Source organism: Podarcis tiliguerta (genome assembly GCF_965153285.1).
Source record: "Podarcis tiliguerta genome assembly, chromosome: 1".
Classification (NCBI taxonomy): domain Eukaryota; kingdom Metazoa; phylum Chordata; class Lepidosauria; order Squamata; family Lacertidae; genus Podarcis; species Podarcis tiliguerta.
In genome coordinates this window covers 102,686,933-102,705,063 of record NC_139534.1, presented here as the reverse complement: position 1 = coordinate 102,705,063, position 18,131 = coordinate 102,686,933, and the positions used below count along the sequence as shown (strand labels likewise).

Below are 18,131 nucleotides of genomic sequence, written 5' to 3'. Positions count from 1 at the left end.
TTGGTTAGGCAAACTCTGAGTTTCCATGGCTTCCTTCTCCCAAGGCTTGAAAACATCACTGGCTTGGTTCCTAGAACTGTTGGTTTGTGTTTGGTGGTACTCTATAATCCCTTGCTTTAATAAATTAAAATAATGTTTTTACTCTCACATCTATTTAGCATAGGTTTTAAAAAGAGGAAATAATTGTGTGGGCTTGCCTTTGACTACATTAATCAGGTATAAAAATGTTAATAGAGCATTAAGTCTATAGCAGTCAGTGTAAAATCCTGATCTTTGCCTTTTTTCAGTTTCAGTTGCAAATATGTAACATTGGCTCATTTCAAAACAACTTCCTCTTGAAATGTTGACAGTTATTTGAACAATTAGATAAGATAGGCCAAGAAATAAACAGAACACAGATTAGCAGCAGCATCATTCGAAGTACACGGAAGTTTCTTAATCACTGAATGGACAAAGAATAAATTTTATGATATGAAACAAACTTTTATTCTGTGGTTTAGCATTTCCTCCCCTAAAGAAGTCTATGGCCCTCTAGATGTTGTTTGAATCCAGTTCCCATCAGCCCCAAGTAGTCAGGGGTTATGGAAGTTGTAGTCCAACAACACCTGGAGGACCACAGATTTCCCATCCCTGTTCTAAAGACTGTTTCAGCTTCCCAGGAAAACATTTGGGGCAACATCTTAAGTTACTTTTTCACTAATGTACACGGATGCTTAGAAACATGTATATTTGCAGCAATTGCTTCTTTAACTTCTTTCCTTGATGTTTATTTGTTAATTTATATACTCTGTTGTTCTAAACTGCATGCCACATAAGAGGGATTGTGTTATTTTTTTAAATTTTAAAATGTAGCCAAAAAACCCCTCTAAAAATAAAGAGTTTGTTTTAAAGTACTTCCAATCCTTTCCCATGTGACCTTTGGGCATGTTTTAAAGGGAGAAAGTAGTCTTTTCTACACAGGTGTGCACTTCAAAACTGACTTATTATGCATATGATATTTTATTTGGCTATCTGTGCCTAAGTACAAAATGCAAAGTAAAAGCAACTCTAAGCCAGTTAAGAGAAAGATCAACATTTTTGTTTCTTAGAAAAATGCAATTAGGCCAGGAAACTCTGACCACTACAAAGAACGAGAACTCTCATGACCAGTCTCTACAGGACTTTCCTTCCCCAACCCCACTGGCAGATAGGTTTCCTTTGACATTAGCCCCTTTTAGCCAGACTTTACTGCATGTGGATGCTAATTAACCAGACACTTAAAATGCAAAAACATTACCCAGTTTTTCCAGGTGGCTTGACGGAGGCACAAAAAGGTCATGGATGTGGCGTCCACCAGCTATATTAACCAGGCGTGCACCTGCTTTGCAGGAGAAAAGAAAGCCAAGTGAAGCAGCAGTTGTTAAAAATAAAAGCATTTTGGTTGAATAAACATTCACAAGTTGTGTTGAAATAGCGTAAAAGGAACCATTAAACATAGGGTTTGTCTCTTTGAGAGGTTCCTAATTAATGGGATCACAGAACTAAAAATTACCCAGGAGGGTGACAGAGCTCAGAAGTCCAGCAGAGAAGGTTCATAGTTGTGCTACCTTCAACCACAGGCAGATCAATTAAACGCCCTCTGTTGGAATATCTGAATTTGCGCTGCGTATAGGAAGGTTTAAGGGACGCGGGTAGTGCTGTGGGTTAAACCACAGAGCCCAGGACTTGCTGATCAGAAGGTCGGCGGTTCGAATCCCTGTGACGGGGTGAGCTCCCGTTGCTTGGTCCCTGCTCCTGCCAACCTAGCAGTTCGAAAGCACGTCAAAGTGCAAGTAGATAAATAGGTACCGCTCCAGCGGGAAGGTAAACAGCGTTTCCGTGCGTTGCTCTGGTTCACCAGAAGTGGCTTAGTCATGCTGGCCACATGACCCGGAAGCTGTACGCCGGCTGCCTTGGCCAAAAAAGCGAGATGAGGGCCACAACCCCAGAGTCGGGCACGACTGGACCTAATGGTCAGGGGTCCCTTTACCTTTTACCTTATAGCAAGTTGAATACCCATTCCTTGTGTTTGGATAAGTGATTTTTTGCCTAGCAAGCATTTGTAAAGTAGACCTATGAAGAAGGAAGCTTCCTCAGGGTGCAATTCCTGCCAAGCAACTGGTTCAGAAGGATCATCAGTGCATGCAGGTATGTCGAGATGTGGCCACAGGAAATGATCCCCAATTCCTTGGTCTGGCCATATGAGTAGATGGTGCAGGAATTAATATTCTTGCTTTCCTGGATTTTATATTTGAGGTCTATGATTGCTTTGGAGAAGGAAGCCATCTTAATGGCTCAGAATAACTGATTATGGAAGTTAAGCATGAAGATAGCCCTTTCCTGAAGAGAGTGGAAACAACTATTAATCATTTACATATGTTCATTATGCACATTTGTTTTTAAACCATATTGGACCGGAAAGGATTAAAGAAAGACACTAACAACCGCAAGATTGGACTAGAAGTTTGAGTCCCTTTCTATAAAATCAGCCATAAGATTATATGGTCAAGCTCTTCTTGGCAGTACTTAGTTAACAGTTAAAAACCAATATCAGGGGATATGTATAGGATTAGGAAGGCCAGCTGGGGTCCCTATGCTCTGGGCTGATATTATTATTATTATTATTATTATTATTATTATTATTATTATTATTATTATTATTATTATTATTATTATTTTTTGTAAATAACCATTAAGCCATATGTTCTCTTGGCCTGATTTTGTCACCCTGATTTTGTGGCAATTGTAGAAATCCCCAGCTTCAGTAATCAAGCAAACTTAATAGGCTATGGCTCTGAGCTGCAGGATTTTCTTTTTGCACAGCAAATGGTCTTTCTGCCATGTTCATAATTGAAAGGTATGTTGAAATATGTGGTCATCAAGCCTTGATCAGATGCCAGGAACATGCAGCTGCAGTTTTTTCTCCTCCTCTAGCTGATAAATACCATGTTGACAGTACTTCCCATCTGACCTGTCTCATAAAAATGAAGCCGTGTGCATAAATAAAATATAAACTATCATTATTTGCAGCCCTTTGAGATTTCAGAACTCATTTGGCTTTTTTCCTTTTTCTTGCTTTCATGGTTTTTTGTTTTTTTTTTTAAAGAAAAAGACCAGATTTATTTTATGCTTTTTTGATTTCCACATCACCCTATTTCAAAGGCTCCAATTCTAGTGAGCCTATGGCATTTTGAAATCATAGAATCACAGAATTGTGAAGTTGGAAGGGACCCCGAGGGTCATCTAGTCCAACCCCCACAATGCAGAAATCTTTTGCCCAATGTGGGGCTCAAACTTATGACCCTGAGATTAAGAGGCTCGTGCTCTACTGACTGAGCTATATTTTCTAGGACAACACTCCTTGTCTCCTTCCCATCCCATGCTCTCTTCTGCTGTGGCCAAAAATATCATTAGGATGGGACTGCAAGAAGATCAAACCTATCTATTCTTAAGGAAATCAGCCCTGAGTGCTCACTGGAAGGACAGATCGTGAAGCTGAGGCTCCAATACTTTGGCCACCTCATGAGAAGAGAAGACTCCCTGGAAAAGACCCTGATGTTGGGAAAGATGGAGGGCACAAGGAGAAGGGGACGACAGAGGACGAGACGGTTGGATAATGTTCTCAAAGATACCAGCATGAGTTTGACCAAACTGTGGGAGGCAGTGGAAAACAGGAGTGCCTGGCGTGCTCTGGTCCATGGGGTCACGAAGAGTCGGACACGACTAAACGACTAAACAATAACAAATAGCACATCACATTTGGTCAAATGCAGCCTGTGTTCCTAGAGCTAACAAAATATAATGGGGGGGGGGGGAGTTCTGTGGCATGCACTTTCTCTCTTGCTCTCTTAATGTTAATCATTTCATTTGCCTAATTTCATTAACTTTTGTTTCCAAAATAATTGTGAATGCTGCCAGATTTTTAAAATTAGCAATCGTTTTCCTTCCTTTAGCCAAGAAACAGCTAAAAACCTATTCGCAGAGTAATTGAAGCCCACAGATCTTTAGAGGAAATATACTATTATTTTCACAATTTCTTTGGAGGGGGGAGGGAGAACCACCTGTGTCTGTTCAGAAACTGAAGGTTAATAAGCAGGATTAAGAAATTTGGGGGCGCATATCTGACCCATAAGTCATGTTTTACCATGCCAACAGTCTCATGCACAGCTGGACGACTCAAGCAGAGCATACACATGCATGCACACAGAAACTCCCGCAGTAACACCCACCACATTCTTTCCTGGATGAGAAAACACTACAACGTGCACGTTTGGGGATGTATCCTTAAACTTATCTCCGAAGAAAAAGGAGCAGTACGTTGCTGAGAAAAATGTAAATTTGAGTGCATGCACATTCATTTATGCTGACAACATACTGTGTGTGTTTTTTGTCTTTGGTATCTCTGCGCTGGAATCAAAAAGGTATCCTAATCAGCTCTGAGATTGCCCTTTTTTCTAGGCATTGTCACTTTTAAAATTTTCCGAAACAAGGTTACATCTGGCATCAGCATTTTTCTTCTAGGAGAGTATGTTAGATTTCACACGGCTGGAAAGAGAGAGAGAAAACACATACTTTCTGATGGTCAGGACAGGCAATTGGAACCATCCATGGGACTGTCAACACTCTGGAGCAGCAATTGTTGGTGGAGCCCAGCTAGGGCTTCTCTCACCTTCCTTCTCCCATGATCTAGTCACACAAAAATCCCATTCCTACCTATTGGAAGAAGCAGGACTTTTGTTCAGCATCTATTGAGAGAGGGGACAAAGGGTTTAGGAGGAAGAGTGGAATGGTAGAAGCAATGGCTACCCCACCTTTCAGCAAATGTCTGTAGTTAAAGCTATGGTTTTCCCAGTAGTGATGTATGGAAGTGAGAGCTGGACCATAAAGAAGGCCGATCGCCGAAGAATTGATGCTCTTGAATTATGGTGCTGGAGGAGACTCTTGAGAGTCCCATGGACAGCAAGAAGATCAAACCTCTCCATTCTTAAGGAAATCAGCCCTGAGTGCTCACTGGAAGAACAGATCGTGAAGCTGAGGCTCCAATACTTTGGCCACCTCATGAGAAGAGAAGACTCCCTGGAAAAGACCCTGATGCTGGGAAAGATGGAGGGCACAAGGAGAAGGAGACAGAGGAAGAGATGGTTGGACAGTGTTCTTGAAGCTACCAGCATGAGTTTAACCAAACTGCGGGAGGCAGTGGAAGATAGGAGTGCCTGGTGTGCTCTGGTGTATGGGGTCACGAAGAGTCGGACACGACTAAACGACTAAACAACAACAACAAAGGGTGTATCGATGCTCTACAGAAGCGCTTCTGGATGATCTGTTTATTGAGCATTCAACCTGATCTTTCTGCAAGGAGATTAGACAGTTTAATTAGCATTCATCCTGGTAGGATTGTGAAGAGGTTAGATGACCGTCGCATCAAAGCAAGTGCTATCTCACACTTTCCAGTGCATTTTCACAACACTTGCCATATCACAAAAAGTCCATTTCTGGGGAGGGAAGTGGATTTGTTGTTCAAGACCTCCCAACCAACTATAATAATTGCACAATCTGAGTTGGCAAGTGTGTGATTGAATGCCATCCAAAAATAACCACAGTCTGGAAGCACCTCCGATTGTGGTCTGGCAATCCTATGCACTCTCCCGCCACCAGTTTAGCTTTGCAGAAAATTATACCCCATCCCACTAGTTCTTTCAGCTCCCCCAAATTTCCAAGGCAGTAAGAGATTAGGTGTAAGAGCTGCAGATTATTAAATACTGCATTTGCATTCATGATGTTTCCCCTGGGTTTTCCTTTGTCCGCCCCTCATCCCTAATCACAAAAATTGTGATAGGGTCACATTTTTTGTGATTAGGTCAGAGGAGTTTTAAAGAGTTCTGAAGGGTTTGCATTGGGGGTGGGAATGCTTGGGTGTATATGTGGAAGTTGTGTGTGCACCCCTTTGGATCCTGGATAAGAATGAATGGAATGGTTCGTATCCAGTGCTGCCAATAGTGAATAGAATGGCCTTCCACTTGCACAACATGATTTTGACTTCCTTTCTTCCCCCACGCACTCTTAAAATCTAATCTGGAGGATTAGTCACCCACGTCACTACCACATCTAGTCACCCACGTCACTACCACATCTTGTGACCTGAGTGCGTAACCACTGTGCTTTCTGTGCTGCCACCTTATCAGCTCTTCTTGACCTTGGGCTGAGCGGATGAATGCTTTCCAGAGACAGTGAATTTGTTAACTCTCTCTCTCTGCCTTCTGAACTATGTCCCTCTGCAAACCACTGTTCAAAATCTATACTATCCTCCTGCTCCTGGGAAGATTCAGGATCTGGAGCAGGAGCAGGAGGAGGGGGAGGCTCACTGGCGGAGGAAGAGGGGTCCTGGGGGAGCACACCACCCCTGGTGGCATGATGCCATCACGGCTGGCCCCCCATGCTGGGCGCCACACCCCCACGGGCAGTGCACCATGGCCGCAGGACACGTGCCACGCCCCTTTGGGTGGCGTGCCATGCCCCCCGGGACTCGCGCCGGCCATGCCCCTCCTGCTTTCCACCCCCCTCCTGCTGGAGCATGAAGCTCCACCACTGGGGAGGCTCCCACCATTCTTCCTCAGTGCAGCCCTCCTCAGCACGGTCTCTGACAACATGTAGCTGAACTACAAATTCTATCACCCCTTGCTGTTGACCATGCTTTCTAGGGCTGGTGAGAGTTATAGTTCAGCAAAGGGCAAAGATTCCCTATTCCTGTTCTGCTGTATCATTGTTACCTGCCTGGATTATCTATGATAGAAAGGAATGGCATAAATGCTAGTAATAACTAAAGTTTCTAGAAGCTTCAATAACTAAAATATGAAATAAGCATGGAGAACTTAGATGACACATTTCCCAGTGTATTCTAAGGATCTTTTCATCCTCAAGATATTCTGGGCAGTACAAAGACACAATCTCTGAGGAGCTGTCTAGGTGGATATAAATTGTCCCAATAGGGAATTAAAATCTTCAAAGTAGGAGTCATCCATTGAACTTTGTTCATGTATTACAAGCAAACGGGAGCCACAAAACATAAAATTTAATTGAGACTTGCTAGAGTCAGGCTCCGTCTAACAGAGTATTAAAGGTCACATTAGCTTTCTGTTAAGGAGAAGCAGATCAGATCCTTTGCGAAATTCCTGTGGAACTTTCCGATCTTTGCCTGTGATATAATATCCGTCCTTATCTGCTAAGGTGAGCTTTTTGTTGGGTTGTCCAAAATAAGACTTTTGCAACTGAATCTCTCTGTGCTAGCAGGGTTTAATTTAAGAGTTGGTGTACATTTTGACAGTCCTTTTGACAGCAGAGCTCGAGTCACCAGAGTATATCTGTTTATTGAGGACTGACAGCTTTATGGCCAACATAAACATAATCTGATGTTTATTGTGGTAAAAGCTTGAAACCGAGGATAAATTTGACTGAAGAAAATCCTTTTAGCATGTTCAGATGCTATAAATAATAATCTGAATCATATATGTACTTATAACTGCATACTTCCATGCATTCTTTTGTTAAAGGTTTAGAAATTGAACAGATAAGAATGAATAAACTGGGCGGCAGAAGAATGCATACGTGTATTAGTCTGTTTTCTCCATACTTACCATACATACCTTACCATACATAACAGTGGCAAACCAGTTAATTATCAAAATTTTAATGAACTAGTTTTGCCAATAAATGTTGCGCTAGGTTTTTCTGAAGAATTATAGCAGTTCTAAAGGTTAAGAACAGCAGAAGATTTTTTAGCTATGGAAGCCTGTTCACTGCTTATAGCCCAGCCCAACTCTGAAAAAAAAAACTGGTTCTTGAAGTTTGGGAAGCTATGCAAAATTGGCTTGATCCTCACCTTATCATGAAGAAGGCTTCCAGTTTTGCACTTTTGCAAAGTTTCTTGTGGTTTTTTTTAATCAGTTGAGCTAGATGTGGTGTAGCAGTTTAGAACGCTGGACTAAGACAAGAAAGAGTTGAGCTCAAAAATTGCCCCTCAGCCATGAGGTCCCAGTTGACGAACCTGCTGCGAACTTTTACCTTAATGGATTGTATTGTATCCAGTACAGTGGTACCTCGGGTTAATAACTTAATTTGTTCTGGAGCTCCGTTCTTAACCTGAAAGTGTTCTTAACCTGAGGTACCACTTTAGCTAATGGGGCCTTCCGCGCTGCTGCTGCGTAATTTTTATTCTCATCCTGAAGCAAAGTTCTTCACACAAGATACTATTTCTGGGTTAGCAGAGTCTGTAACCTGAGGTACCACTGTAGTGTCCTTTCACTCATGGAAGTCTCTTTGCTCCAGCAGAGAGCATATTTCCACTGTGTCCTGCTGCCCCCGTTATGTCACCTATTGTACTGTTCTAAAAGGTCTCTCAACCTGCTGGAGCGGAAGTGGGGTTTTAGAGAATAGAGAGAAGCAGCAAAAATAGCCTGTCCTCCTCTCATTTCAGGAAGCTTCTGCTGGATTTGAAAACCTTCTGTGAGTAGAGGGCACAACTGGATACATGCAACCCATGGCCTGTTTTCACCTATTGTACAAGAAACCATGTAATGCTTCCTGTCCAGAGAGCATACAAAGATAAGTGAATCCATGCTGGATTCGCCTCCTCCATCTTTCTCTCTCCATTAGGGGCTAACCATATGCCTCCAGGAAGCTTATGAACAGGATGTATCATCAAGAGCCTTCCACTGTTGTTCATTTCTGCTATTCTTGGCTTGGTGCCTCTGAACATGGAGGGCCATGCAGATAGACCTCTGAGCTTCTCTTTCTGATGACATCCTTCCCATGCCGCCTAACACATTCTCCCCAAAACCTGGGAGTTTGGGACACCATGTGAGGAGCTACAACTTGGAAAAATAAAATAGTATCCCATACCTTTGCATGTGACCCAAAGGGTTTCATAGAATCATAGAGTTGGAAGAGACCACAAGGGCCATTGAGTCCAACACCCTGCCAGCAATTTCCATTCAATGTTGAGGCTTACAGAAAGGGAAGAGGGCATGCCTGTTGAACTCTGGGTCCACAAAAACTGTAAAACTTGAATGCAGCCTTCCCAACCTGGTGCCGTCAAAATGTTCATAAGATTACAGTTCCCATCACCTCTGTCCATTGACCATAAAAGCAACATTTCAAGGTTGGGGAAAGCTTCTGTCGTGCATAATAAAAAGCAAAATCACTATAACCAAATGAACCCAGTGACACCCCCCCCTCCCGGTTAAAGTAGCAGACTCACTAAAAGCAGTGGCAGCAGTATTCAATTAGCAAGTGCTTTAAAAGTCTCTGAAAGAGAAACAACCTCACCTGGTGCCTGTAGACTATTAATGATGTAGTGAGATAGTCCTTCTTAGAAAAGGAGCTCCACCTTAGCATAACACAAAAAATTATAATCCCATACCCTGCTTTTCCAAGGCTGGTTTGGTGTACATAGATGTGCCTGCTGAAAATACCTGCAGTAGAAGCACAGAATTGGAAAATCCTACACTCCCCAGATTGGGTAGCCATTGCATAACATAAAATATAATTGCTTCTCAGTCGGTGACATTAGCTCTGAAATGGACTTACACAAAAATACGAATGTGCCAGGTTGGTGTTATTTCAGAGAAGCCAATTTATATATGCACATGGGTTGCTTGTTTTCTCCATCTGCTCCCTAATGTGGACCACCCTTGGGCATGATGTAAATGAGTGTGTTGTGTGAACCAGCAGTAAGCAATCACTGCAGGGATGCACTGCTCTGCACTTATTGCAGCCACTGCTGTACTTTTTGGAGCCAACCTGATTTTTGAAATTGCAGCAGAGTGCATCCACGCCACAGTGATTTACACGTCACATTTTTCTACGTTAGGTCGCACCTACAAATATTGGGAAGAATGGTAGGTGGGAAAAGTCTGGCCTGCATGTGTGAACCACTTTTATTTGTTTTCCTTAGCTAAATTAAACAATGATCCAATGGTGGGAGGGGGAGGGGAGGCGTTCCTACATATGTTCCTAATTTGGTTCATCTTCTCTCTCTCTTCATACACACTCTTTCCCCCCCCCCCTCCAGATTGCCTTTAGCCTGCCGTGGACAGACTCTTACATTACAAAGTACACAAATTACCCTCCTTATATTAGCTTGGTATCTTCCTCTTTTGAAAAGCTACCTAATCTCCAAGATGTTTCCTTTTCTCGGCTAAACGGTTGTAACCAAAGGATGCTGCACTTGTGTTTATTTTATTTATTATTTTATTAAAACATTTATATTGCACTTTTATGTAGGAGACACTCAAGGCAGCAAGCCCTACAAACTTGGTGGGGAACAGCCAGTTTTAATATATATTGTATATAAAAAGAAAGAGCCATAAGGGGTGGGTAGGAATTAAACACCCAATTTGCTATCTCCAGGAGCAGCAAATAAAACCAATCAGGCCAGACGCAGACTTAATATGTCACATTCTGGCTGCTTAATGAAAGGTGAGCAGCATGGTAGTCATATCTGGGTCTCCCTGGGGAGAGCATTCCACAGTCTAGACATCACAGTTGCAAAGGGCTATCAGGTAGCAGGCCTGGAGATGGGAAACCCCCTAATACCCAGGTTCAAGTCTCTACTCAGCCATTAAGTTCCCTTGGTGGTCTTTGGTTAAAATCGTTTTATTTTAGCCTAACTTGTATAGTTAGGAGCACAGTAAATTGACCTATACTGAGTCAGACCACTGGTCCATCTACTCGTTCCGGGGATGAGGAGCCTGTTGTCCTCCAGATGTTGTTGGACTACAGCTTGAAAGTGAGGACAGGCTATGGCGAATTGAGTAGACAAGACCATTAGTGGGTCCAACAGTCAAGAAAGCAGTTTCTGCTCATGCTGTAGAGAGAAGTGAGGAGCAGGTGGGGTTTGTCAACCTGGGAAGGTGGCCCATCTAGGAGAAGGAGGTTTCTAAACCTCCACTGGATATATACAGAAGAAGTAAATGCTAAGGAATAAACCCTACACAAATCTCGAGTGGAGTCCCTAAGATGGTTGAATGCTGCCTTGTATGCTTCCTTCCAGCAACTCCGGCAGCCGAGCTGGTGCCAGACATATTGCTCTGGACCACATTAGCGAAGTTGAGAGAGGTGTCTTGTCGTCTGGGCAGCCCTGGACTTCCACACACACTGCCCAGGCTTATGCCCTGGGGGGTGGCACTTGGGTGCTGCTAAAGCAGCAGTTTGAGTTTACCCCTGGAGAAACACCCCATTGTCTTCTGAGACAGACAATGGCCAACAACAATTGGCCATGCCTGCTAGTGCTGAAGGGAGCTGGAGTCCAACATAGGCTGCATATCTTGGCCCTACGCTGGCTGTTAGTCACTCTCTGGGGTTTCAGATGATGCTCTTGGATTGGTCCAAGGACTCCAGCTGGAGCAAAACACAGCAGCTAGGCTGTTGGAGACAGAACATTACCAGTGGATGCTCAAAAACTGACACTGGCTGCTCATATGCTACCAGGCCAGATTCAGGTTTCCTGTGTTAATTTACAAGGCCCATAACAGTTTGGGTCCAGAATACCTCAAAGATTGCCCTATACCTGCCCAATTACTGAGATGGTGGGGGGAGCCCCTGTTAGTGGTTCCCTATGGTGAATATGCATGCCTCATATCCACCAGGAGCCATGGATTTAGTATTATGTGTCCAATACAGTGCCAGATTTATGTATAAGCTAAACAAGATATAGGCTTAGGGCCCCACTCTCTTGGGGACCCCCAAAAAAAATTAAAGAGGGAAAAACTCTGGATGTACATTTCCAAAATATAAGATAAAAAACAAATAAATTAAACCTACATACAGCAACAGTGGCAAATGGCTTTAGATACCTATTAGTCCATAAATTACCATATAGCATATATTCAACACATAAAACAGCAACAATTTGTTGTTGACAAAGGACAGCTGGACATTTAAAGGGCTCTATTACCTTCAGTAAACTTAGGGCCTCATCAAATCCAGCCCTGGTCCCATATTATGGAACTCGCTGCCAGTTGAGGTCAGAGAGGCCCTCTCCCTGCTGAACTTCCAGGGCCCATTGAAGCCTTTAAAAAAAATCTAGGTGGCATTTTAAAGGAAGTTTGATTTTATCCTTTTAACTGATTTTTTTTGTATTGTATCTTTGAATACCACTTAAGAGACTGTTGTAGTTAAGTGGTATATAAATTATTTAAATAAATAAGATAATACGTGGGAAGTGTGTAAATATTTTGCCTTGGGGTTCAGGCAGGGCTCTCAAAAAAAAATCACAAAGCCAAATCTTAGCAAGCAAGATCATTCTTTTGACATGTAAGTGTTTCCTAGGGATGAGCAAATCCGTGTCTTCTAGCCCATAATTCCACTTTGACAACTTCTTGCCCATGATTCCATTGCAGTTCTGCATTAATCTGCAACTTGTAAAAATCATTTCAATATTGGTATATAAATATGTACTTATGAATGTATATAAATGTGCACTTTCTCTCAAAATACTACGTAGATACTTTTAAAGTGACAAGAACCACATCGCTATTTGGACAAGTGTGAAATCTGATGGATAGCTAAGGTCTGAGCCTCACATTAATCTGCAAAGATCAAATTCCTCAAGCATCTGTGGCTTTTTTCCTCCTTATGTCTCTTGATCAATTTGTAGGGTCTCCATTCCAAGTAAGAAAGAGAGACTTCCAGACATGCTTGAGCTACTGGGAATCTTAACAAAATAGAGGTGACTATACTATTGCCACACAGCCCAGTTTCATTTGAATTATGGTGTTAGACCATGCATTGGCAAACTCAGCCCTCCAGATATTTTGGGACTATAACTCCCATCATCCCTGACCACTGGTCCTGTTAGCTAGGGATGATGGGAGTTGTAGTCCCAAAACATCTGGAGGGCTGAGTTTGCCTATGCCTGTGTTAGAACCACGGCCAGCCATCTGGTATCAGTCAGGAGGGGAGAGCAGTTGATAGTTTGCCTCTTGGCCCCATCATTGCACTTATAAATGGAGCTTGGAGGAAAATGGGGGGATTTGCAGACTCTGCGATCATTCAGCACTATGACTAGGCAGATGATCCACTGAGAACTTCTCCTGATGAAGCCCCACTGAAAAGGTTGGGAGTGTCGTAACAGCGTCACCATTTATGGGTTTTCTGTATTTTCTGGATTTGCCTTTTTGTACATTTCTAGTTGTACAAACTGTTTTCGCAGACGTTACATTTTCATTTTGAAAGGGGAAAATATGTATGTCTTCTGCCTTTTGGGGTTGTGAACAAAGAAAGCATCTCAAATGGAAGCCAAAGCATTTCTAACTTGTGTGATCTGCAAACAGCTCAAATAATGGCTCTCAGAGGGTGCAGTGCCCAGTCGCATTTCTAGGAAGTGATAACTCTGACACCTAACAATGATGTAACTGATGAAACTGTTAACTAGTTTGGCAGAAAATACACCCGTATAAACTGGTTCAGTGTGTACCAAACTTCATTCAAACAAAGAAACACATAATACAATTCAGAATTCATTTCAAACGCGGTAGTGGTGTTGCTTTTAAAAATGAGCAACAATGTATTTTTCTGTAATTTGTGGTTTTGATTGCTGTTAATAATTAACTTCTCCCATAAAAGAAAACTTCCATTGTGTCAAGAAAAAAAAAAAAAACCCCAACACTGAACACAGTACGTGTCTCATAAATCACTTTTATGTCTTTAAAACAGCTGACTTTACATTTTTATTACATTATTTGAAAAAGTATCATTTCATCTGGAAAGAATCAGTGTAAAATGTGATTGTCAACACAGCTCAACCAGTTTTCTGAAGAAAATGGTTGCTTGTGAATCAGGACTATAATTATGACAGGATTTTCTTCACAGACATTAGTTACAAGAACCAGGAGATTTAGATGGGGATGTGCACAGGAAATACCTGGCAGACAATGTAAAATGTTCTCTGAATGCAAAGCTTAGCTGTTTCTTTTAGGTTATGGAAAGCAAATATGTAATGATGAGGAACAACCTAAGCATTTGAAGGTGAACTGACTTCTCCTGAAGTTGTGAAAGGACGTTTGGCAATGTTTTATGTAGTTCAAATAATACCACATGTATGTGCGTGTAAAGTTATGTTTAACAGAATTATTTCTGTTTGCAGGGGGAAAACCCTATTTTGTATCAGGTTTAATCAGTATTTTTTTTAGATTTTTAAAACTAAAGCCTTTTCTTCTTCTTCTTCTCCTTTGCTTGCAGCAATGCCATTACATCACCATCCTAGATTTCCATTTCTATTTGTTATTTTTACAGTGCTGTCAACATTCAGAGTGCTTTTCCAGAACATAGTTGCTGTGAGCTTACAATGTCAAGTTAGGGCTGATTCAGGCAGCCCAGAAGTCAGTTGTGAATGCAGCAAATTCAGCATGGGACACCTCACTATGTGTTTGATGCTAGGTGCACTGTTGTACAGTACAACAACATTGCCGGTGTCACTGGAGTGAAGGGAAGGAAAATGGTGCCATCATCCCCTGAAGTGGCCGCTGCAGTTTGTAGGGCTCTCCCTGATTTATGTGACTATGTCCTGAAGTGTGCAGTGAAAATGCTAATCCATATTAATGATTCTGGAAACTGAACCAGATGGCAACATTTATTTTGGACTAATTAATCCAGAATAAATTACTTGAAAGCTCCCCTTAACCTAGTGGAGCATATACATGACTAGATTACAACATCAAGTTTCAAGCAAAAAGGAGAGAACGGAACAAGGTGTGGTGGAGAAGCCTTTGGAAAAGACGTGATTCTGCAGAAGGACTTGGAAGAGAAGGGAGATACCATAATTACGTATTATTCAGTTTTTTAATACTACAGAGTAGTATTACTGAACACTATTGTTTCTTTATTTCAGTTACAAATTGCTTCCCACCAGGCATCTCAAGGTGTTTTACAATATGATGACATATATATATATATAAACAATTAAAAACATTTGTGTATAAAAACAATTAAAAACAGCAACTATAAATAATAAAAACAGTTTGAAAGTACACCACATAAAATGAAATCCATTCAGATCCAGGCGAGGTACCAACCCAGGAAAAAAAAGAAGTTTTGTTGAAATCTATAAGGAAGAACAATTACACACCTAACTCGACGAAAGAAGCGTTGAATTCAGTGGTGCATCTAAGGGGTGTTGAACATGCGGCCCCTTCGGAAGGGGTGGGACTAGATGACCCTTAGGGTCACTTCCAACTCTGCAATTCTACCAGTCTATGAGTTGTTCTTGGATCTCAGCTCAGCCAGAGTAGAGGATGATGGGAGTTGTAGTATAACAACATCTAGAGGGCCACAGGTTCGTTTTCATTGTTCCAAGTAAACATACATACGAATAGAAAATCCAAAATGAAAGGGTTTCTTTGGAAGGTAGCTGGTTTTTTGGCTAAGTTGCATACCACAAAAAACGGTTGTGGTCATTCCACAACTTGAAGGCTCCTTCCATTTATGGAGGAGACCAAGACGCAGCAGAGGGTAGAGAAGAGACCATCTTCATTGATCCATCCTACAGTCCCATCTCCTGCTTGTATTGTCTTTTATGCTTTGCTGGCTTGGCTTCTCCAGAGCAGGAATCTTCAGGGAGAAGGATGACTCAAAGAATATTCTTGCCCTCCTGCACCCCTCCATTGAAGTGAATGGAACACTGGTCTGGATCCAACTCTATATATACCATACTTTTCCGTGTATAAGACAAGGGTTTTTTACTCGAAAATAATGTAAAAAAATTGGGGTTGTCTTATACATGGATAGTGCAGAGGCGGGACGGGTAATCGGTTGCAGCTGCGAGCAGGAGCTTGCCAGCGGTGATAGGGTGGGTGATTGGTGGCTGTGGCAAGGGCTGCCGTGGATTGGCTACTGTTGTGGCAATTGGGCGTGTGATTGCTGGTTGCTGGTGGTGATCAGGCAGATGGTTGTTGGCCTCAGCAGCGTGTGCGATTGTCAGCGTATTTCAGTTGCGTGAGTGATTTTCAGCATTTCCCCCAAAAAGCTAAACAACTCTGGACCATCTCCCCCCATTTTCTTAAATTGGAGTCCCCAAAAATAGGGGTAGTCTTATACACAGGGGTGTGTTATACATGGGAAAATACGGTACTCTCTCCCCATTCTTTAAAATTAAACCCTGGCATTTCATGCATATAGCCAAAAAAGTGCAAATTAGTACACTAGTTAACGGAATGAGCTATGATTTGGAAAAGGTCAGTTTTCAGTCATTTCCTCCCCTCTCCCAGTCCGAAATTCATTTCCCTCCACACAAGACCTTCAAGTTGTTTCCCCTCCCCTGGCTATGGTGGTTGCTACATCTGCTCGTCTTTCATCTTCGCTGAAATTCTCAAAATGATGTTTCTGTTTGCAATTTCCTTCACGTAAATAGTGTAGCATTTGAAGAATTCTGATATCTCATCTCTCTCAGGTGAACGAGATACTTGAAAATCGACATGGTTGATCACCAGCTAGCTATTAATCTAAATGCAGAGATAGTGACAGCCTGTTTTGAGCCAAATGTGGATCCAATTAGTCAGAAATCCTTGCCAATCATGTAGGTTTTCTCCAGAATTTACTTTGAACAAATGAAGATGGAAATATTTATATATATATATACGTTTTGTTCCATGTTGTGTTTGCACTAACGTGGTTTAGATAGAAACAATATATAGATTTCTGTGGGTGCAAAAGGACTTTGCTTGATAAAAACGAAATAAATGACAAGGAAATTGTGATTCAAAGAGTATGGTTACCGATGGTGGATATTGTTGTGTTTGGGTCTTCTTATACTGTATATAATTTATTTCCCATAGTATTTTTCTTAAAAAAAATTAATGGCATTGTATACCTCACAGTCCAGCCAAAGTTAAGCACTTTTGCACTCTCATTAATTTTATTTATTTTTATTTAGTTGCTTAGGTCCAAACTATCTGAAAGACCGTACTCCCTCATCATCATAATTTTTTATTTATACCCCGCCCTCCCCAGCCAAGGCTGGGCTCAGGGCGGCTAACAAGCAATAATAAAAATAAGTTGAATGAATACAACTTAAAAACAAAATTAAAATATTGAAACATTATTCAAAACCTACCCAGGTTTTGAGATCTTTGGGGGAGGCCCTTGTCTCAGTCCCATCACCCTCGCAGCCCTGCTTGGTGGGGATTCAAGAAGGGCCTTCTCTGTGGTTGCTCCCAGACTTTGGAACTCCCTCCCTCCTTATTGTCTTTCTGCCACCAGGTGAAGACTTGTTCCATCAGGCTTTGGGGGACTGACTGCTTGTAATGAAAGGGCTGGTGCTGTGCTGTTTTTATTGTAATTATTTGTATGGTATAGATGTAGTGTCAGGGACTTGACTGAAGAGGAGGAGGAGGAGTGGTGGAGGTCAACCTCCATCACCTTGTCCTGTAGCTTCCAGAGAGGAGAAAGGCAGTCTCGAATTGCAGCAGGGCTTCGAGGAAGATAACAGCTCAGAGACAGTCGAACAGCAGAGTTATGTGGTGTTAGATGGAGGAGGAAGGAAAACAGAGCAGCTAGTTGACACATCACTGGACAGCATAACTGACCCCCTTTCTCCCAAAATATGACATTCGTTAAGGGTTCAAGCACTGCTTTTTTCTGGGGGGATGCATACCCCTAAATCAGGGGTCGGCAAGGTTTATCTCGCCTGGGCCTGTTCCCTCCCCTGGAGATCGTTCTGTGGGCTGGATCACGTCTGTGCAGACGCGATTTCCAGCGTCTTCGTCTGCACAGACGCGATTGCCAGTGCCACAAAAGCAAGTCCCTGCTCCGTGCTGTGCCAGTTTAGCACAGCGCGCAGGGACTCGCCGAGCGGGTGGCTTGGTTCGGGGGCCATTTAAATGACCCCTGTGGGCTGCTTGTGGCTCATGGGCTGCAGATTGCTGACCCCTGGCCTAAACATTTTGTGAATCTAAATTTGGCCTCATTGAGGGGTAGTATTTCAATATGAGTAGGAAAATGAGAGTACCCCTAAACATTTTTTAAAGAAAAAAGCAAGAACAAAGGGTGCAAGAACAAAGGGCACAACAACAGTTGACCATGGGCGGATGCTGTAGAAGCAGGTGGTGTTGTTAGAAGGGAAG

General features: G+C 42.3%; 1 protein-coding gene and 1 long non-coding RNA gene across 4 annotated transcripts in view; both read left to right on the top strand.

The window, feature by feature from the left end:
* The window catches only part of SLC25A21 (solute carrier family 25 member 21), a 259,816-nt gene that overhangs the window by 182,433 nt on the left and 59,252 nt on the right, over nt 1–18,131 (top strand). The window lies entirely within an intron of this gene.
* LOC310683701 lies at nt 1,373–16,766 on the top strand. The gene is made up of 2 exons (XR_014514499.1): nt 1,373–2,166; nt 16,460–16,766. It is a non-coding gene; the product is annotated as an uncharacterized lncRNA (long non-coding RNA).